Here is a 23,318-nt window from a genome sequence, read left to right on the forward strand (position 1 = left end):
AATTTAACTCAATTCTGACACTATCCACCTGGAGACAGCGTGAGATCCCACAGGTCTCATCAGTCTCATGAGACTGCCCCCCCCCAACTTCAGATGCCAATTACAGGTAGTAGGTCCTCAGGTTACCCACAACTTCTGTCCAATTTGGCTACAAAGCAGAGGTTCCCATCACCTCCTCCCCCTTGGATTCAATTATTTGCTAGAGTGGCTCACAGAACTCATGGAAACACTTATATTTAGCAGTTTATTAAAGGGTATGATGAAGGATACAGATGAACAGCCAGATGAAGAGGTACATGGAGGGGTCTGGGAGGGTCCCAAGCCCGGGAGCTTCTGTCCCCGTGGAGTTGGGGTGCATCACCTTCCCAATACATGGATGTGTTCACCCACCTGGAAGCTCCCCAAACTCTGTACTTTTGGAATTTTTATGGAGGCTTCCTCACATAGGCATGATCAACCATTAACTCGATTTCTAGCCCCTCTCCCCTCTCTAGAGAATGGGGGGTGGGGCTGAAAATTCCAAGCTTCTAATCATGCCTTGGTATTTCTGGTGGCCAGCCCCCATCCAGGAGTCATCCAGGAGCCCAACTTGGCCCAGGTATTAACCCTATCTGCTATCATCCGTGGTCTAGGTAGGGCTGGGTCATCTGGTGTCACCTGTAGACTGACTCTCTAGCCAGTGGGCAGGCACAGTGCCACACCCAGGCAATCATGACAGTTCAAAAGTGCAAGTGGGATGGGCCGTACGGGGCTACATGTTTATTGGCATTGTCTCAGGAATGAGGGTGAGGGGAGAAAGGCAAGGGATATGGACAGAGCCCCTGGGCTTATGGAGATGCAGCTCAGGAAGACTTGGGCGGGCAGGGTGATGGGGTCAATTGGTCAGTGCATGACTAGGCCACAAAATTTGGCAGGATGGTGATAATGCCTTTGGCAAAGATAAATGATCAGATAGAGGATGATTCCAGGAAATATCCTAACTATTTTCCTCCCCTTTGTCCCTTTTACTTCGTATTTCTTGTCCTATTTTGTTGTAGGGACTCTTGCAGGGCCCGTTCTATAGGTGCAGTAATAGAAAGCTGCAGTCACAAAGCCACTTGTGTGAAGTAAGAATGCAGCAGAGCCAGGATGTGAGTCTAGGTCTGGATGGCTCCAGATTCTGGGTAGGCCCATTTCTGGTACATCTTCCAGACTCAGGGATGGTCTGTCACTTCTATCTCCCCACCCTAGGCCAATCTTGGAAAGGTGACACATTGTCTTCAATTTAAGATCCCGCAGCAGGCAAGGGTGACACAAAGGACTCAACCTGTCAGGCCCCTAGAGCCTGGATTATAACCCCAAAAAGGATCAGACTGGAACTGGAGCACGTAATTCTTGGGAGGGGGCAGATGCTCCTTGGTGGGATCCACTCTCCATGCTCTCCCTCTGAGGGGGTGCAGATCTGACCAGGTGGTGGAAGGGGCTCCCAGTTGAGAGAAGGTGCAAGCAAGGGCATCTTATAAGCAGCACATGCAAACATCCCAGAGAGGGTAAAGTGTGTCCTGGGGAGGGGACCGTCATCATTGGAGTCTATGCCAGAGTGGGGGAGAGCAGACACCATGTCATTGTCACAGTAGTCACCCCAGGCTTGGCATGTCCTTAAACACCTTCCATGTATCACCATCAGCACCTAGAGAGTGGTTGTGAGCACTAAGGTGAGTGGAATGTGCTTAAAATGTGCCTGCACCAAGTGAATGGCACGTCAATGTTTGCTATCATTGTAAGAATCGTCACTTTATGTCCTTGCCTTAACTTGTGACATGAGGACTGCAGTTGGCTCTGCTTCACGGAGGAGGAAGATGATTCTCAGCAACAATATTAATAGCAGGTTGAACCGTGTGAAATTGTCCATATTCCACCACTTTTGAGCTATGAAAATGACACATTCATATGGCTTCAGTGGTGTGCTTGTAATGTCTAACTGCTCGTTCCCTGGAGAAGAAAAGCCTGATTGGTGGCCTGTGCCAATTTCTGTGGTGCAAATACTGCCAAAAATTTAAAGTGTAAAATTGGATAAGTATTCATATATGTATACATGGTGAAACCATCACCACAATTAAGGTAATGAGTATATTCATCACTCCCAAAAGTTTTCTCACGCCCCTTTCTAATCTCTTCTTGCCACTACTTACCTTCTGATCCCACCATCCCCATTGGCAACCATTGTCAGGCTTTCTGTAACTATAGATTAGTTTGCATTTTCTAGAATTTTACATAAATGAAATCATACAGTATGTGCTCTTTTGTCTGGTTTCTTTCACTCAGCATAATTATTTAGTCATCCATGTCCTTGTGTGTATCAAGAGTTTATTCACTTTTGTTGTTGAGTATATCCATTATATGGATATACACAATTTGTTTATCCATTCACAAATTGATGGACATTTGGGTTATTTACAGTTTTTGCCAATTATAAATAAAGCTACTATGAACATTTGTGTACAGGTATTTATTTGGGCATATGCTTTCATTTCTCTTGGGTAAATATCTAGGAGTAAAAACGTTGGGTCATATGGTAGGTACACGGTTAACTTTTTAAGAAATTGCCAAGCTGTATTGCAAAGTGGTGGTCCATTTTATAAGTTCCACTAGCAATGTATGAGAGTTCCAGTTGCTTCACATTTTTCCTGGGATTTGGTATGGTTAGTCTTTAGATTTAGCCATGGAGCCATGTATTGAAGTAGTACCTCTTTGTGGTTTAAACTTATATTTCCCTAATGATTAACAATGTTGAGTACTTTTTCCTTTGCTTATTTGTTATCCATATTTTTTTTGGTGATATTTCTGTTAAAATCTTTGCTCATTTTAAAAATCGGGTTGTTTTGTTATGATTAATAATGAGTTTTGAGTGTTCTTTTTATAATCTGGACAAAAGTCCTTTATCAGATATGTGATTTGAAAATATTCTTTTCCAGTCTGTGGCTTGTCTTTTATTCTCTTAACAATAGCCTTCAAAAAGCAGAGGTTTTTAATTTTCAGGAAGCCTAAATTATCACTTTTTTCTTTTATGGACTATGCTTTTGTTATTTTATCTAAGAAATATTTGCCTAACCCAAGGTCAGAAGGATTTTCTTCTTTGTTTTTTTCTAGAAGTTTTAGGTTTTACATTTTTTTAGATCTATGATGCATTTTGAATTAATTTTATATCTAGTAAAAGCTGTGAATTGTTCATTTTTTGCATATAGATATCGAATTATTACAGCACCATTTATTGTAAAGTCCATTTTTTCTTCAGTGAATTGTCTTTGAACACTTGTCAAAAATCCTAAGGAGATCTATTTCTGGACTCCCTTCTGTTCCATTGATCTTTTTGTCTTTCTTGAAACCCACATTACACTGTCTTTATATCTGTAGTTTTAACAATAAGTCTTGAAATCGTGTATTGTTAGACCTTCAACTTTGTTCTTTTTCGTAGTTGTTTTGGCCATTCTAGGTCCTTTGCATCTCCATAAGAATTTTAGAATCAACTAGTCAATTGCTACCAAAAAGCCTGTTGGGATTTTGATTGGAATTGCAATGAATCTAGATCAATCTGAGAATCAATGACATCTCAGAAATATTGAGTTTTCAAACTTAGGAACAGGATTCCTCCATTTATATAGTAATTTTTAATCTCTCTCAGCAAAATTTTGTGATTTTTGGTATATAGGTTTTGTATATCTTTTGTCAGGTTTATCCCTATGTATTTCATATTTTGATGCTATATAAATAATATTCTTAAACTTTCAGTGTCTGTTCTTTGCTAGTATTTAGAAATACAGTTGATTTTTGTGTATTGATCTTATATCCTGTAACTGTGCTAAACTCAATCTAGTAGTTTTTTGTAGATTTCTTTGGATTTTCTACAGAGACAATCATATTGTCTGTAAATAGACTGTTTTAATTCTTTTCCCATCTGGATGCCCTTTATCTCCTGTTGCCTTATGGCACTGGCTAGAGCATCTAGTGTGATGTTAAATAGAAGTACTGAGAGTGGGAATCATTGTCTTGTCCTTGATCTTCAGAGGAAAGCGTTCAGTCTTTCACCATTAAATGTGTTAGCTGCGGGTTTTTTTTTTTTTTTTTTTTTGTAGATTCCCCTTATCAGGGTGAGAAAGTTTGCTACTATTTTCAGTTTGCTGAGTTTGTATTAGGAATATATAAGATCTTATATTCTTTTTCTGTATCTATTGAGATAACCATATGGTTTTTGGTTTTTTAGTGTATTAATATGGTGAATTACACTGATTGATTTTCAAATAAACCAATCTTGCATTCCTGGGATAAACCCTACCTATACATATGTATTACTCTTTTTATATATTGTTGGATTCAATTTACTAAAATTTTATTTAGAATTTTTGCCTCAATGTTCCTGAGGATTATTTGTCCATGGGTTGCTTTTCTTGTAATATATTTATTTGGTTTTATTATAGGTATAATGCTGACCTCCCACTCTGCAGACTTGAACATCAGGAGGTGGTAATCATTCTCCAGCTGCTTTTAAGATTTTCTCCTTTTCCCTGGCTTTGAGTAATTTTATTATGATATGCTGTCATGAGGTTTGCTTCACATTTCTTGTGCTAAGTGTTCATTGAGTTTCTTGGATCTATAAGGTTGTGATTTTCATGATTTTTTGAAAAACTTTGGCCATTATTTATTCAAACATTCTTTTGCTTTTCCTTTATTTCAGGGTCTCCAAATATGCATATATTGGGCCACTCGAATTTGTCTTATAGCTCACTGATGCTCTGTTTATTTTAAAATAATTATTTTTTCTCCCTGTTTTCTATTTTGGATAGTTTCTATTGCTATGTCTTCAAATTCACTTATCTTTTTCTTCTGCAATATCTAATCTGCTATTAATTCTCTCTAGTTTATTGGTTCATCTCAGATATTGAAGTTTCATCTCTAGAAGTGAAATTTGGTTATTTTTAAAATATATTTTCATGTCTCTACTTAAGTTTTGAACATATTGACAGTTATAATTATATTAATGTCTTTTTCTGTTGATTCTGTGGAAATAAATTCAGACAAAACAAATGAGAAAAGCAAAGGCCGTTTATTCTTTATTTGCTCTATCAAGGGAGTCAGCTACCATCACATATGTTTTCGCAGAGACTCAAAGGCAGGCAGAGGAGTGGGAAAGCTTTACAGTGGGAAAAAGGGAAGGTTTCAGGTGTGCCCTGACTGGGGGCTCTTGGCCTGGGGGAGCTGCAGGCAGGCTAACTAGAAGCGGGGCATCCTGGGTGATTGGTTGGGGGGTCATGTTTGGCTTTCTCTGGTTGGCCCTAAGTTGGAAATGGGGACAAAAGTTAGGGAAGCTGACGGTTATTAATCAAGCCTTGGTTATTTTGGCTATGTGTTACAGAAGTAATTGTTTAGCTTCCTGGATTGCCACTAGAGATAGCAATCTGGCTTCCTGCAAGTCTGACTTATAACAGGCTGGCTTCCTAGGTTGCTTATTGTAGATAATGGGGTTGGTTTCCTGGGCGGGTTGCTGCAGGCTGTGGGTCGGAGTTCTGTTTTTATATATGGCCTGGTCATTGTCGATTTGTATATTCAGTCTCTCAATTCTAATGTCTCTGTCAGTTCTGGAGTCGTTTCAATTGACCAGTTTTTCTCCTCATGATGTGCTGTCTCTTCCTTATTTTTTTTTTATTAGATGACAAACATGGTGAATTTTACTTTGTTAGCTGATGGGTTTTTTATTTCTATAAATATTGCTAAGTGGTAAGATGAGAATGGTCTAGGGATAATTATTCACCACTACTGAGCCAAGACTCTTCCGATTATCTACCCAATGTCCCATGAGTTATGATGTTTCCCAATCTGGCTGGTGGGAACAGGCATTGTGCCTGGTTTTGGTGATTGGCAGCTCCTATTTCATCTAATTCTTTCGGGCAGCTTTTTCTCCAGTCTTGAGTAGTTTCCTTGCATGCATGCATTCATCAGTACTCTGTCAAATACTCATAGGGGACCCTCAGATCTCTGGAGTTCTGTCTCTGTGAAATTCTCTCCTCTCTGGCATCTGTCCTGCAAATTCTACCCACGTTCGTTCCCCACCCACTGCCCCCGGACTGTCACTCTTGTCTCCTCAACTCAAGGAATATGCCTGGCTCCATCTTGGTTCTCCCTCCCTGCACTGCAGCCTGGAAACTCTCAAAACAATAAGTTGGGGCAACAGGAGGGCTCACCTAGTTTGCTTCTTGGCTTCACAGTGTCTTAAAAGTTATTGTTTCATATATTTTGTCCATGTTTTTGGTTGTTTCAGGTAGGAGAGTATATCCAATCTCTGTTAATCCCCAATACACTTGGGGCCAGAAGCGTTTTATAATTTAGATTTTTATTTGTATTTTAGAAAGCTAAGATGATGCATACGCCACTTGTTATGTATATAATTCCTCTGGCAGCACTCAATAATTAAACTCATTAATACCTCTTCGGCAAAATGAGTGGACAATCACACTAAGTACATAAACAAAAACAAACATTATAAACAGCCTCACATAAATTCAGGTCAGGTTTTGCCACCAAATGAGTTATCAAAGGGAAAAAATGTGTTTTCAGGTCTTGGGGACTTTGGAATTGTGGAAAAGGACTCATCGACTTGTTAATAATGGCTAATCCTTGCAGCAAGCAGACCCTCGGCCAGGCACTATTCTCAGGGTTTATGTAGATGATAATGACTTAATGCCACACACAACTCTATGACACAGGTGCTCTTCTTATCTCTATTTTGCATATGAGGAAACTGTTGCATAGTGTTTTTCATTAATAATAATAATAACAACAATAATATAGCTAACACTGGTAGAGTCCACCATGTGCCACGCACTGTTGTAAGTGTGCTGCATTTCTTGACCTCATTTACCCCTGACACCAATCCCATAAGGTAGATTCAGTTGTTATCCCTGTTTTACAGCTGAAGAAACTGAGACACAAAGAGGTTTAGTAAATTGCCCAAGGTACTCTCCTCCTTACGCTCAGTCCGTCCCCATCCCCTCTACCTCAGACCGGTAGTGGCATGTGACCCAGGCTTGTAATCAGAGCATTCCATTCCCCAGGCTCATGGTGGGTGCAGGAATGGGCACGTGACCCAAGCTGGTCAAATGAGAGCTAGTCTTCGGATTTTGTTGAAACTATTGGGGTAACAGGTTTGCTTGGAACTGCTGGTGGCCACTTTGCTATTATACACAGACAGCCATCTGGAGAGTGAAGTCATGAAGAGAAATTAATACAAATGCCTGACAGGTTTTGAGTCCTTAGATTCAGCCGCACCTAAATGCCAGCATGATTCTGTTACCTTTGTGATATTCAGTCACATGAATCAATAAATCCCCTTGTGGGAGTAAGCCAGTTTCAGCTGATCTCTGACTCTTGTAGCTGAAATGATACTTCAAATAATGGGGATGGAATATTGGCCAAGAGGGTAAGAGGTTTTGAGTGGGGGGCAGAGGGAGGGGCCTAACCTCCAGGGACCTGGAGTTAGAAGCCCAAGAAAAGAACAACCTGGATCAGCATGGAGAGTGGACCAATCAGACAGAGTCTCTGGAGCAGCCCGGGTGGTGGTAGGTGAGTTCCTCAACCCAGGAGATGAAGGGAACTGGGGGAGTAGAAACTCAGACCTGAGGAAATGACCCAAGAGGGCAATAAGACTGTGCGTAAACCATTTATGACCTCTGTAAACCATTCCTGTCCCCCAAGTCCCTCCCTGTTCCCAGTGTCTCCATTATCTGTTGCTGCATAACAAATTGTCCCAAACTTAGTATTTTTAAACTTGTCATGATTCTGTGGGTTGGCTGGGCAGTTCTGCTGGTCTCAACTGGGCTCACTTGGGCAGCTGCATTTGGCTTGAAGGTCACCTAGGCTGGGAGGTCCAAGATGGCCTCACTCGCATGTCTGGCAATTGGTGCTGGCGTTGGCCTCCCTCCGTTGTCTTCCAGGTGCTGCTCATCTTCCAATAGGCTGGTCTAAAGTGGTTCACAGCACGATTTCTTGAGGTTCCAAGTGGGTAAAGGCCGAAGCTGCATAGCCTCTTTCCATATGAGGAACCTAGTCCACAGAGTTTTCCATTAACAGCAACAACAACAGCTAACGTTTATAGAGCCTATCAGGTGCCAGGCACTGTTGTAAGTACCTCGCATGACCACATGATGTCATTGTCACCACATTTTCTTGGTCAAACAAGTCATGAGGCTAACCCAGATTCAAAGGGATGGAGAAATGGAGTCCATATCTTTATAGAAGGAGCAGTGATGTCATATTACAAAGGGGCACAGACCGAGGGAGGTGCGATTTATTGGAGGCCATTATTAGAAGGATCAACCACAGCACTGAACTCTTTTACTGAACTCCTATCCTCCATAACCCTTGCCTGTCATACGTAAACTCCTCGTTGTCCCTCTGAAAACCCTGCCAGATCCTTATAATTCCCTCAGTGTCTCCCCATAACTTTTCTCTGTCCCCATAAACACCTTCCTGTACTCTGATAATCCCCTCCGTGTCCTGCTTCTTCCCTGGGTACACCTTCCTTGTTGGAGAGTGAGGTCAGCAAAATGGCAGACCAGGAAGCTCTAAGCTTTCATTCCCCAGAAGAAACATTGGAAAAACAAGCAGAAGCTGTTTGAACCAACTTTGTAGGAGCTCTGTAAAACAGTCAAAGGTTTACAACAACCAAGCAAATGCCCAATCAAGAAAAAGCCAGATTCTAAATGCTAGGAAAATTTTGTGGCATTTTTATTTGCCTTTGCCACCTCCCCTCCCTGGGGCAACTGTCTTGGTCTTGAATTGGCAGCAACCTGCTTCCTGTCTCCCTCATCCCCCACCTCTCAAGGCAGAGGGAGCAGAGCAAACCTTACTTTGAAATTATTGTGTATGTCTGTTCTAAATGTCTGTTCTAACCTGTCTAAGAGAATATCTGAAGGACTTACGCAAGATGTTCATCTCTGTTTCACATAACTTGGATTGCAGGCAGGAAAGGTGGTGAGCATTCTTATAAAAGCTACAAGGCACCTACAAACCCACAGATGCCTGGGTTGAGAGATTGTGAGTGGAGACATAAAACAGACTGTCTCAGGCCTAGAGAAGAAGCTGGAGTGAGACTCTTTGAGAAATTAGGATATTCAAAAGCAGCCCAATATACAGGGGAATTTAAAAAGCCACATGCACGCCTAGGTGAGATGCATGCTTACTAAAGTCCTGACAAGACCTTAAGCCTTCACCTTGGGCTGACCCCTGGGCTCAGAGCAAGCCTGTGTAAGTATTGAAGGAGTGCCCCAGCACAGGCCCAACCTACAAAGACTGGGAGAGGCAGCTGTGCTCTCTTTTTTGGGTGTTTTGTCTATTTATTTCAGCTCCTGGCATTTAAGGAAGTCTCTATTGAAGCTGAACATGAGCTAAAGGAACAGAGATTTCAGTGATCACACACAGGAATAGTCTTTGCAAAAATAGTTTGGAAAAGTCTCAAAGCAACAGACTACCACAGCGTTTAACAATAAAAAACAAACAAACAAACCAGTGAACCCTGAGGAGAGAGGATAATCTGATTTCCAAATAGTCAAACGTCCAATTTTCGGGCCGGCCCTGTGGTCTGGTGGTTGGGTTTGGCGTGCTCTGCTTTGGTGGCCTGGGTTGGGTTCCCAGGCGTGGACCTACACCACTTGTCAGTGGCCATGCTGTGGCAGTGACCCACGTACAAAATAGAGGAAGATTGGCACAGATGTTAGCTCAGGGTGAATCTTCCTTAGGGGGGGGTAAAAAAAGTCCAATTTTCAACAACAAGAGAAACACACGACATACAAAGAAACAGGAAGTGCCCCTCCCTGTGCACTATAACCTTCTCTATCTCCCCTAGAAACTCCGCTCTGTCTCCCATAACCTACTTCCTTTCCCTTGTAAACCCCTGTCACTCATAACCCCCTCCCTGTCCTCTCTAATACCAACCTTGACTGTATGGCCACTTCTCTGAATTCCATAATATCCTCCCTGTCCTATAACTCTCGTCCTGTCTCATAATAATCTCCTCCATACCTGGCATAATCTCTTCCTTATCTTCCATAAGCCCCTGTCACATAAATCTTTCACTGTAACCCCATACCCTATACTCTTTTCTACATAAACTCTCTACACCCCACAAAATTTCTCCACTTCCCATAACCCCTCCCTATCCCCAAATCTACTCACTATACCATAACCCCTCTTTCCCCCATAGCACTCTCCATGACCCATAATCTCTTCTCCTGTCCTTGATCTCTGTTATTCTTCACTTTAACCATTTTTATCCTTACCCCTTCTGTTTTAGACTCTAGTCACACTATTAGCAAACTTGAAATCAAAGGGACTGTACTAAATATAATGCTGAGTATCTACAAAAATTTTAAAAAAGTGATACTTAATGTTTAAATGTTAAGAACTTTCCATCTGTGATCAGGAATGAGACAAAGATGTCCTTATCACTTCTAGTCAGCATTGTACTGGAGATCTTTTCCAGTGCAATAAGGCAAGAAAAAGAAAGAAAATTTATAAGGATTGGAGAAGAAGAAATAAAACTATCATTATTTGTACATAAAAAATTATGTATGTAGAAAATCTAAAATATCATAGAAAAACTAGTAGAACTAATAAGTGAATTCAGCAAGGTCATAGGCACAAAGTCAATGTATTTCTATATACATGTCATAAAAAATTAGAAAACGAGGATTGTGACATCAGCATCATGGCAGAGTGAGCGTTCCTCCTTAGACTCTTGCCCCCTACGATACAACAAAAAGGACATTCAAATACCAACAGAGGACATTCACGCAACACAAAAGATGTCTGAGAGACCCATGTAGCCTTACATCTGAAGCTGGAGGTGCTGGTACCCCTAGAGGAAGTGGAAGGAGGTAAGGAGAACTCCTTTCCTTCCCCAATGACAGTGACCCTGGGACAAGGACCGAGTGGCTCTCTGAGAGAGAGAAGGGAGGGATGGTCCTCATGAGAAAACCATTGCTTTCCAAGTTCTCTCACAGCCTGTGGGGAAGTCCCATACGGAGGGGACTGAACTATTGTGGGGTTGTCTTCATCAAGCTAGCACCCCAGGAGAGCAGATATTGAGGGAAGAATGAGACACCTCTGGGATTGGGCAGGTGAAAGAAAGAGACACCTCTGGGATTGGGCAGGTGAAAGAAAGACCCCTCGCCTCCAGAACCAGGCAGCTCTCAGAGAGAGAAGGGGGAGGGGCAGCCCTCCGCAGGAAAACTATTGCTCTCCAAGTTTTCCCACAGCTTGTGGGAAATTCCCAAACAGAGGAGACTGAACTGTTGTGGGGGTGCCTTCATCAAGCTAGCACCTGAGGAGATCAGATAGTGAGGGAAGGACAAGAAGCCCCCAGGATCGGGTTAGCGAAAGAAAGACCCCTCCCCCAACCTGGAGCACCAGCTCAGCCAGTTAGCCAGAGCACCTGTGGATCATGGTGGGCTCAGAGTACACAGCTCTTGACCCCCACCCAGTGGTGGCAGGTGGAAGCTGCAACCAGATATCTTTAAAATGAGGAAAAATGAGCCCACACCCTCAAGCACTACACAAAAATATATTAAATCTCCAGACCATAAGGAAAATGACAAGCACCCAGAAATCAATCCTGAAGGCACAGAAATTTATAACCTAAATGACAGAGAATTCAAAATAGCTATCATAAAAAAGCTCAATGAACTACAAGAAAACACAGACAAGTCAATGAAATCAGGAACTTTTTCACAAAAGAGATTGAAACTATAAAGAAAAACCAATCAGAAATGTTGAAGATGAAAAACACAATGGAGGAGATAAAGAAAAATCTGGAATATTTAAAGAACAGAGCTGACAATATGGAGGAAAGGATGAACAATATTAAGGATAGGAATGCAGAAATGCTTCAGATGGAGGAGGAGAGAGAACTAAGACTAAAAATAAATGAAGAAATTCTCCAAGAAATATTTGACTCAATTAGGAAATGCAACATAAGGATTATAGGTATCCCAGAGGGAGAAGAGAGGGAAAAAGGAGCAAAGAGTTTGTTCAAAGAAATAATAGCTGAGAACTTCCCAAACCTGGGGAAGGAGCTGGAAATACAAGTGAATGAAATCAATAGATCTCCTAAATATATCAACATGAAAAGACTCTCTCCAAGGCATACAGTAGTAAAGCTGGCAAAAGTCAATGATAAAGAAAAAATATTAAGGGCAGCAAGACAATAATAATAATAATAATAATAATAATAATAATAATAATAACGTGCAAAGGAATTCCTATCAGGGTCTCAGCCAATTTCTCAGCAGAAACTTTACAGGCTAGGAGAGAGTGGAATGATATATTCAAAATTCTGAAAGACAAGAACTTTCAGCCAAGAATACTCTATCCAGTGAAAATATCCTTCAGATATGATGGAGAAATAATAACTATCCCAGGTAAACAAAAGGTAAGGGAGTTCATTGCCACAAGACCCCCACTACAAGAAATGCTCAAGAAGGCCCTCATGCCTAAAAAAAAAAAAAAAAAAAAAAAAGAGAAAGGAGATACAAAGCTTTGAGCAAGGAGAAAAATAGGTAGAAAAAATCAGAAAAATTGCAGCTATCAGAATAGGTTAGCAAATGCTTAATTATAACACCAAAGATTAAAGGAAGGAAAACACCAAAAATAAATATAACCTCATCACTTTAAACACAAACTCACAACACAAGATGGAATAAGTTGTGACAATAATAACTTAGAAGGGGAAGAGGAAAGGGATGGAATCGACTTAGTCTGAGGAAATAAGAGACCATCAGAAAATGGACTATCTCAACTATGAGATTTTTTTATACAAACCTCATGGTAACCACTAAACAAATAATCAGGACAGAGACACATACAATAAATAAAATGGGGCCGCCCCAGTGGCATAGCAATTAAGTTCACACACTGCGGTGGCCCAAGGTTCGTGGGTTCAGATCCTGGGCATGGAATGATGCACTGCTTGTCAAGCCATGCTGTGGTGGCATCCCATATAAAGTAGAGGAAGATGGGCATGCATGTTAGCCCAGGGCCAATCTTCTTCAGCAGAAAAAGAGGAGGATTGGCAACAGATGTTAGCTCAGAGCTAATCTTCCTCACACACACACAAAAATAAGTAAAGAGAAAACTGAGAAAACCATCATACAGAACTACCAAACTGAACTGGTAGTCCAAAACACATGGGACTAGAAACAAAAGAAATGCAAAAGAACCAGAAAATCAGTGATAAAATAGCAACATTAAGCCCTCATATATCAATAATCACTCTAAATGTAAATGAATTGAATTCTACAATCAAAAGATGCAGAGTGGCGGGATGGATCAGAAAACAAGATCCAACAATATGCTGCCTCCAGGAAACACATCTCAGCTCTAAAGACAAACACAGGCTCAGAGTGAAAGGATGGAAGACAATACTCCAAGCTAATGGCAAACAAAAGAAAGCAGGTGTTGCCATACTTACATCAGACAAAGTAGACTTCAAGATAAAAAAGGTAATGAGAGACAAAGAGGAGCAAGGTATAATGATAAAAGGGACACTCCACCAAGAAGACATATCACTTAAAAATATATATGCACCCAACACAGGAGCACCAAAGTACATAAAGCAACTATTAGCAAACCTAAAAGGACATATTAACAACAACACAATAATAGTAGGGGATCTTAACACCCCACTTACATCAATGGATAGATCATCCAGACAGAAGGTCAATGAGGAAATAGTGGACTTAAATGATAAACTAGATGAGATGGACTTAATAGATATATAGAGAGCACTCTACCCAAACACAGCAGATTACACATTCTTCTCAAGCGCGCATGGAACATGCTCAAGGATAGACCATATGTTGGGAAACAAGGCAAGCCTCTATAAATTTAAGAAGATTGAAATCATAACAAGCATTTTCTCTGACCATAATGCTATGAAACTAGAAATCAACTACAAGAAAAAAAAATGGGAAAGTGACAAAGATGTGGAGACTAAACAACATGCTACTGAACAACCATTAGATCATTGAAGAAATTAAAGGAGAAATCAAAAAATATCTGGAGACAAATGAAAATGAAAATGCACCATACCAACTCATATGGGATGCAGCAAAAGCGGTCCTGAGAGGGAAACTTATAGCAATACAGGTCCACCTTAACAAACAAGAAAAATCCCAAATAAGCAACCTTAAACTACACCTAACAGAATTAGAAAAAGAAGAACAAACAAAGCCCAAAGTCAGGAGAAGGAGGGAAATAATAAAAATTAGAGCATAAATAAATAAATGGAAACCAAAAAAACAGTAGAAAGGATCAATGAAACAAAGAGATGGTTCTTTGAGAAGATAAACAAAATTGACAAATCCTTAGTCAGACTTACTAAGAAAACAAGTAAATAAAATTAGAAATGAAAGAGGACAAATTACAACAGATACCACAGAAATACAAAGGATTATAAGAAAATACTATGAAACCTATATGCCAACAAATTGGACAATCTAGAAGAAATGGATAAATTCTTAGACTCATACAACCTCCCAAAACTGAATCAAGAAGAAATAGAGAATCTGAATAGATGAATCACAAGTAAAGAGATTGAAACGGTAATCAAAAACCTCCCAAAAAATAAAAGTCAAGAACCAGATGGCTTCTCTGGAGAATTTTACCAAACATTCAAAGAAGATTTAATAACTATCCTTCTCAAACTATTCCAAAAAACAGAGGAAGATGGAACACTTCCTAACACATTCTATGAGGCCAACATCACCCTGATACCAAAGCCAGACAAAGACAATACAAAGAAGGAAAATTACAGGTCAATATTGCTGATGAACGTAGATGCAAAAATCCTCAACAAAATATTGGTAAACCGAATACAGCAATACATAAAAAAGATCATACACCATGATGAAGTGGGATTCATACCAGGGTCACAGGGATGGTTCAACATCTGCGAATCAATCAATGTGATACACCACATTAACAGAACGAGGAATAAAAACCACATAATCATCTCAATAGATGCAGAGAAAACATTCGACAAGATTCAACATCCATTTATGATAAAAACTCTCAACAGAATGGGTGTAGAATGAAAGTACCTCAACATAATAAAGGCCATATATGACAAACCCACAGCCAACATCATACTCAACTGGGAAAAACTGAAAGCCATTCCTCTGAGAAGAGGAACAAGACAAGGGTGCCCACTCTTGCCACTCTTATTCAACATAGTACTGGAGGTTTTGACCAGAGCAATTAGGCAAGAAAAAGGAATAAAAGGAATCCAAATAGGCAATGAAGAAGTGAAACTCTTGCTGTTTGCAGATGACATGATTTTATATATAGAAAACCCTAAAGAATCCATCAGAAAACTATTAGATATGATCAACAACTACAGCAAAGTTGCATGGTACAAAATCAACTTACAAAAATCAGCTGCATTTCTATATTCTAATAATAAACTAACAGAAAGAGAACTCAAGAAGACAATCCCATTTACAATTGCAACAAAAAGAATAAAATTTCTAGGAAAAAATTTAACCAAGGAGGTGAAAGACCTGTGCAATGAAAACTATAAGACGTTATTGAAAGAAATCAATGATGACATAAAGAAATGGAAAGATATCCCATGCACATGGATTGGAAGAATAAACATAGTTAAAATGTCCATACAACCTAAAGCAATCTACAGATTCAATGCAATCCCAATCAGAATCCCAATCACATTCTTCATGGAAATAGAACAAAGAATGCTAAAATTCATATGGGGCAACAAAAGACCCCGAACAGCCAAAGCAATCCTGAGAAAAAATAACAAAGCTGGAGGCATCACAATCTCTGACTTCAAAAGCTATAATAATTAAAACAGCATGGTACTGGTACAAAAACAGACATACAGATCAATGGAACAGGATTGAAAGCCCAGAAATAAAACCACACATCTGTGGACAGCTAATCTTCAACAAAGGAGCTAAGAACATACAATGGAGAAAGGAAAGCCTTTTCAATAAATGGTGTTGGGAAAAGTGGACAGCCACATGCAAAAGAATGAATGTAGACCATTTTCTTTCACCATACACAAAAATTAACTCAAAATGGATCAAAGGCTTGAAGGTAAGACCTGAAACTATAAAACTCCTGGAAGAAAACATAGGCAGTACACTCTTTGACATTGGTCTTAGAAGGATCTTTTCAAATACCATGTCTACTCAGACAAGGGAAACAAAAGAAGAAAGAAACAAGCGGGACTTCATCAGACTAAAGAGCTTCTGCAAGGCAAATGAAACCAGGATCAAAATGAAAAGACAACCCACCAGCTGGGAGAAGATATTTGCAAATCATGTATCTGACAAGGGGTTAATCTCCGTAATATATAAAGAACTCACACAATTGAACAACAAATAAAAACAACCCAATCAAAAAATGGGCAGAGGATATGAACAGACATTTTTCCAAAGAAGGTATACAGATGGCCAATAGGCACATGAAAAGATATTCAATATCACTAATCATCAGGGAAAGAAAGTCAAAACTACACTAAGGTATCACCTTACACCTGTTAGAATGGCTATAATCACCAAGACAAAAAATAACAAATGTTGGAGAGGTTGTGGAGAAATGGGAACCCTAATTCACTGCTGTTGGGAATGCAAACTGGCGCAGCCTCTATGGAAAACAGTATGGAGATTTCTCAAAAAATTAAAAATAGAAATACCTTATGACCCAGATATCCCACTATTGGGTATTTATGCAAAGATCCTGAACTCAACAATCCAAAGAGGTTTATGCACCCCTATGTTCATTGCAGCATTATTCACTATAGGCAAGAAGTGGAAGCAACCCAAGTGTCCCTCAACTGATGATTAGATAAAGAAGATGTGGTATGTATATATACAATGGAATACTACTCAGCAATAAAAAGACAAAATCGTCCCATTTGCAACAACATGGATGGACCTGGAGGGTATTATGTTAAGTGAAATAAGCCAGACAGAGAAAGACAAACACTGTATGACATCTCTCATATGTGGAATATAAACTAACACACTGACAGAGAGAACAGTTTGGTGGTTACCAGGGGGAACGGTTGGGGGGTGGGCACAAGGGGTGAAGGGACACATTTGTATGGTGACTGACAAAGAATAATGTACAACTAAAATTTCACAATGTTATAAACTATTGTGATATCAATACAAAAAATTAGAAAATGAAATTTACAAAACAGTACCACTTACAATGATGTCAAAATAGAAGCAAATACCTAGGAATAAATCTAATTAACAGTATGAAGACCTTTACACATAAAACTATAAAACATTAGTGAAATATATTAAAGAAGACCTAAATACAAGGAAGGATTATACCATGTTTGTGAATTGGAGATAATATTGTAAAGATGTCAACTCTCTCCCAATTGATCTAATAGAACCATTTTTTTGGTGGAAATTGTTAAGCTAATTCTAAAATGTATATGGAAATTCAAAGGTCTAATCTGGAGGAAAAAACAAAAAAACAAAGTTGGAAGACTTACAGTAACAAATGGCAAGACTTACTAGAATTCTATAGTAATTAAGACACTGCAGTATTGATATAAGGATAGACATGTTGGTTAATGGAACAGAGTCTAGAAATAGATCCATATATATATGGTCATTTAATTTATGGCAACGGTGACACTGCAGTTTAGTAGGTAAAGGATGTTATTTTCAATAAACGGCACAGGGTAAATTGCATATCCATATGGTAATAATTTAATTTGGACCCAACTTCACACCATATACAGAAATAAATTCCAGAAGGATGACAGATCAAAATGTGAAATGTAAAACAGTTGACCTTCCAGAATATAACATAGAAGACAATTTTCATGGTTTTAAACAAAGCAAAGATTTCCTAAATAGGACACAAAACTAACCATAAGGAAAAGATTGATAAATTGGACTACATTAAAATTAGTAACTTCTGTTCTTCTCAAATTGCTATTAAGAGAGTAAAAAAGGAAAGTCACAGCATAGGAAAGTATGTATATAAATATAAAATATATATAAAAATGACAAATGACCTATCTAGAAAATATGTAGAATTCCTATACCCTAAAAACAAAAAGATACTCAACAATAAGACAAATAACCCAATTTTTGAAATGAGCAAAGGACTTCAATAGACACATCTCCAAAGAAGATATAAAAATGGCCAATAAGTACATGAAAAGATGTTCAACATCATTAGTCATTGAGGAAATGCAAATCAGAACCACAATGAGATATCACTTCACACCCACTAGGATGACTATAATGATAATTTTTAAAAAAGGAAAATAGCAAGTGTTGGTGAGGATGTGGAGAGATTAGAACTCATATACATTGCTGGTGGGAATGTAAAATGGTGCAGATGCTTGTTTTTTTTTTTTTTCCAAGAACTATATAATTTATTTCTCGTTTATGCTCCCCTCTAACCAAGGCCCAGTGAAACACAGGCACATCACTACAGTTCAGCTGTGGTCCCAAACTTGCATTCTCCATTCAACAAATATGACTCCTGCAGTTATTCAGCACTATTTCTTTTAGAAGACAATTTAGTAACCATTTCTTGCTACTAAAACATTGTAATTTATGTCGCTTGAGGGACCTGCCTCTTACCACAGGTGATTGTTTTAACAAGTGCAATATTCAGCTGGTACATGTCACTCTAGCCAAACTCCTTGTTTATCATCAGTGTCCATTGTGATTCCTCTATGCCCACTTCTGATTGGTTGATGTTCTGGAGATATGTTGTTAAATATTTTGATTATGGTTTCTTTATCGTAGTATTCCTTCAAAACACACACAGATCCTGGGGCAATATCTTCTACAGTTTGTTCCATCTTATCATATCTCTACTGATGTTTCAGAGGCCTTGCTAGATTGGCACCCTGGACCACTTCTCATTTGGTCTTTCTCTTCACCCAGGCTGGTAGTGTTTGATCTCTTCTCTAAGTAGAGCATGCCAGGGCTCTTTCAATTAATGGCTTAAAAGTAAGGACTGGCTATACTGGTTCAGGATATTTTCTTGAATGTAGACCTAGAGTTAATTTCTAGCAGTGGTATTCCTTGGGGATTCTGAAACCAACACCATGACAGACAAGAGAAGACAGTCTAGAGACAGGTTTCTATGTCCAAGTGGAACAAGATAAAAATGAATGAATAAAAATAAGTACACAAAGCTAGTGCATGGGAAAGTGTGATGCAGAAGGATGGAAGGAGTAATCCCCGTCCTGAGAGCCAAGCAGCTGCAACTTACAAGTATCTGGCTCCTGTGGCATTCCTTGAAGTTTAAAATTAGTTGTGGTTGATGGCAAATAAATGCTTGGCAGGTGGTAAGAACTTAAAAAGTCTCTGTCTTCTTAAGTAGATATGGGACGAACTAGGAGTGTGTATATTCTACTTTATCTCTTTGATCTCAAGGAATAAATTCTGATAGGATATTGTAATTATTTAGCTTATATTTATTTTCTATTCTTCTTAACAGCCCTGTGAAGCAGGCTCTGTGGCTGGTGTTATCCATCCTTGCACAGATGAAGAGACAATTGTTTAGAGATAGAAAGTACTTTACTCAAGATCACCAGGCTAACTCAGTGGTGGAGGAAGGTTCCTGGCTTTGAGCCCAGGGTTCCTTTTACACCCTATGGCCCAAGTCTGGCTTCTTGTAATTAATCTGCTTTCAGATTTATTTTTTATATCTTCACTCCTCTATCTGCCGACCTAGAATGAAAATCCACTGCATTCTACTTCTGGGATGCTTTACCTTTGAAGGTCTTCCAGTTGGCTCCATAAGAAGCATACACGTCATTGTTGTGGCCAGGCTGCTGCTACTGCTCTGTAAAATGTTGCACGCAGGGTTCTGGGTTCTAAATAACTGAAACCAACTCTAATGTAAGTGGAAGAAGAAGGTATTGGAGGGATACGAAGAGTTGGGAAGGATAAAGAACTAGACTCAGGAAACAGCCAGGAAACGCTGAAGTCCACCATGTCAAGATCCAAACCAAAGTCATGTGCCAGGCACTGTGTGGTTAGGATACTCTGCTGACAGCACCTCCATGGAAACTTTCCTGCCTCTGCCAGTGTTCTCTATTCTCCATCATTAGCACCATGAATAATCTCCAAGGCCCTCTAAATTCTTGCAGCTCTTCTTCAAGGTTCTAGGTCCCAGGTGGAAGGAACCCTTTGTCTGATTCTAAGGCATGTATTCTTTCTCTACAGATGCTTGTTTTTAAATGTAGGTTTCACTGTTACTCAGGTATGGTGAGACCAACAGATCAGGAGATGACTGCCATTGAAAAGATGGTCACTCACAGTCCCCAAGAGGAGGGAGCACACCACCTCATGCAGGGCCCGACAGGGAAGCACCAGGGTCAGCCAGGAGACAGGGGGAGTGAGGGGAAAACAGGGAAAAGGGCCTTTATTGTGGTTTTGGCAGGAAAGGAAGGCAAGGCCAGGAAAGCAGGCTTAAGATTGACTAGTTTGAATAATGTCAGTGGGCTCTGGGGTAGAGGGACAGTCTCTCGTCTGGTGCCTGGCCCTGGGGTGACTAGGGTGGGGGTAGTGGCCTGAGTGTGAGAGCCCTGTGAGAGCCTGATGAAGGAGGTGGTTTGCAGTGGGCTCTGGATTGGTTGGTTTGCATGTGAAAGGTGAGCCCGAAGGGGAGTTGTTTGCTCTCTCTAGGAATTAGCCAGCTCGGGGAGAGGCAGTCTCTCCTGGGTCAGCAAGGCCCCGAGATGTCAAAGCATCAAAATAAAAAGACATGCTTAAGACACTGCTGTGGAGAACAGTTTGGCAGGTCCTTAAAAAGTTAAATATAGAGTCACTATACGAACCAGCAGTTCCAGTCCTAGGTATATACCAAGGAGAAATGAAAACAAAGGTTCATAACAGTATTATTCGTGATAGCCAAAAAGTGAAAACAACCCAAATGTCTATGAACAGATGAATGGATAAACAAAATGTGGTATTATCCATACAATGGAATATTATTCAGCCATAAAAAGGAATGAAATCCTGCTACATGCTATAATATGAATGAACCTTTAAAAATATTATCTAAATGAAAAGAGCCAGACACAAAAGGCTACTTATCGCATGATTCCATTTATATGAAATGTCCAGAAAAGGCAAATCCATGGAGACAGAAAGTAGACTAGTGGTTGCGAGGGGTTGAGGGGAGGGGCTATGGGGAGTGACTACTAATGGATATGGTTTTTTTGGGGGGTATGATGAAAGTGTTCTGGAATTAGAGAGTGGTGATGGTTGCACAACCTTGTGAATATATTAGAAACCACTGAATTGTTCACTTTAAAATGGTAAATTTTATGGCTTATTAATTATATCTCAAAATGAACAAATAAATAACCCAAAAAGATAGATAACATAATTACAAAATGGGCAAAAGACTCCAACAGCCAATATACCAAAGAGAATATAGAAACTTCTGGTTGCGCTAAGATGGAGAAGCCCCATTCTTCCCAGATCCTCCCTGTTACGACTAAACATCTCTGGACATAACACCACAAATAAGGATAGGGAGACTGTGGAAGGTGTGACCAAGGAGGAGCACAGCGTAGGCGCCTCAGACAGGGTGGAGTCTCCGGTCTACTTCTCCCCACATATCTTGCCCAGGGTCCCTCCAACCCAGAACTGCCAACAGGCACAGACAGTAAAAGCTCCAAAGAAAAGCTGCTGCCTTGGTGACAGGACCAAGAAAGGGCAGCCTAGCACCAGAACGTCTTTTTGGCACTACCCCCTCCTCTAGACAAACACCAAAAGAAGGGTCACACAGCCACCCCCACCCCACTCCTCCATGGCTTCACTGGGACTGAGCGGGGAGCTCATCTTCCATGTCACCTGGCAGGAGCAGAAGACAGCACTCTGATTCCCAGCAGGGGCAGCATAAGGGGGACTGAGTGGGGAGATGCTGTTACTTCCCCCACCAGCAGAACTAGGCAATGCCCTGATTCTCCTACCAGGGCAGTGTCGGCAGGGCTGAGCGGGGAGCTGATCCTCCATCCCTGCCCAGTGGAAGCAAGAGGTGCTGCAACCAGAATAGTGTCCAGAGGTCCAGCAGCATGTGGTGCCACCGCCTCCAGCCACAACAATGAAGCTTGATGAGGCAATGAGGGCTGGGCCAGCACCACGAGGCTTCACACGCCTCCTCCCTCCTCTGTCAGCAGATCCAGTGAGGAGGCGAGCCTTCAAAGGTACAGACTTCTGGTTATAAGGTGAATAAGTTCTGGGGCTCTAATGTACAGCCACCATGCTGTACATTATATATTATATTTATATTATGTTATATATTATAATCTACTGTACATATCTATTATATACTTGAAAATTGCTAAAAGAGTAGATCTTAATGTTCTCAAAAAAGAAATAGTAATTATGTGATGCGATGGAGGTGTTAGCTAATGCTATGGTGGTAATCATTTTGCAATATATGTGTATCAAATCAACACGTTGTACACCTTGGACTTACATAATGTTATATGTCAATTAAATCTCAATAAAGCTAGGGAAAAATGGGCAAAAATCTTGGACAGACACTGCACCAAAGAGGCTATAAGGAAGGCAAATGAACACATGAAACAATATTCAACATCATTTGCTATTAGGGAAATGCAAATTAAAACCACTATGAGGTACCACACACTTACTTTAGTAAGTGTGGCTAAATAAAATGGCTAAAATAAAAAAGCACTGACAATCTCAAGTGTTAGTTGGGATGCAGAGTAACTGCAACTCTCACACATTGCTGGATGGAATGCAAAATGGTACAGCCACTCTGGAAAAGTTTGACCATTTATGAAGTTAAATATACATTTACCATATGACCCACCAGTCCCACTCCTGGGTACTTACCCTAGAGAAATGAAAACTTAAGTTCACACAAAAACCTGTACATGAATATTTATGGCAGTTCTATACAGTGACTGGATAAACAAACTCGTACGTTCATACAGTGAAATACTACCTAGTAATGAAAAGGAACAAGCTCTTCATATATACATCAACATGGATGAATCTCAAAGGCATTCTGCCAAGTGAAAAAAGCCAGTCTCAAAAGGTCACATACTGTATGATTCCATTGATACGGCAGTCTCAAAAAGACAAAACTATAGTGACAGATCAGTGTTGGCCAGGGGGTGGGGGTGGGGAGTATGACTATAAAGGGATAGCACAGGGGAGATATTTTGGGGTGATGAAACTGTTCTGTATCCTGATTATGACGGTGGTTACGCAAATCTATCTACACATGCATAAAAA

At 40.1% G+C, this 23,318-nt stretch overlaps 1 long non-coding RNA gene across 1 annotated transcript in view; it reads left to right on the forward strand.

Moving 5' to 3' along the window:
- The first annotated feature begins 581 nt into the window (after positions 1 to 581).
- Positions 582 to 23,318, forward strand: part of LOC131397840 (uncharacterized) — an 81,682-nt gene continuing 58,945 nt past the window's right edge. The window contains exons 1-2 of the long non-coding RNA XR_009216792.1: positions 582 to 598; positions 4,455 to 4,497. This is a non-coding gene — a long non-coding RNA (uncharacterized LOC131397840). The remainder of the gene's footprint in view (positions 599 to 4,454; positions 4,498 to 23,318) is intronic.

The sequence above is a fragment of the Diceros bicornis genome, chromosome 34, assembly GCF_020826845.1.
Source record: "Diceros bicornis minor isolate mBicDic1 chromosome 34, mDicBic1.mat.cur, whole genome shotgun sequence".
NCBI classification, from domain to species: Eukaryota; Metazoa; Chordata; class Mammalia; order Perissodactyla; family Rhinocerotidae; genus Diceros; species Diceros bicornis.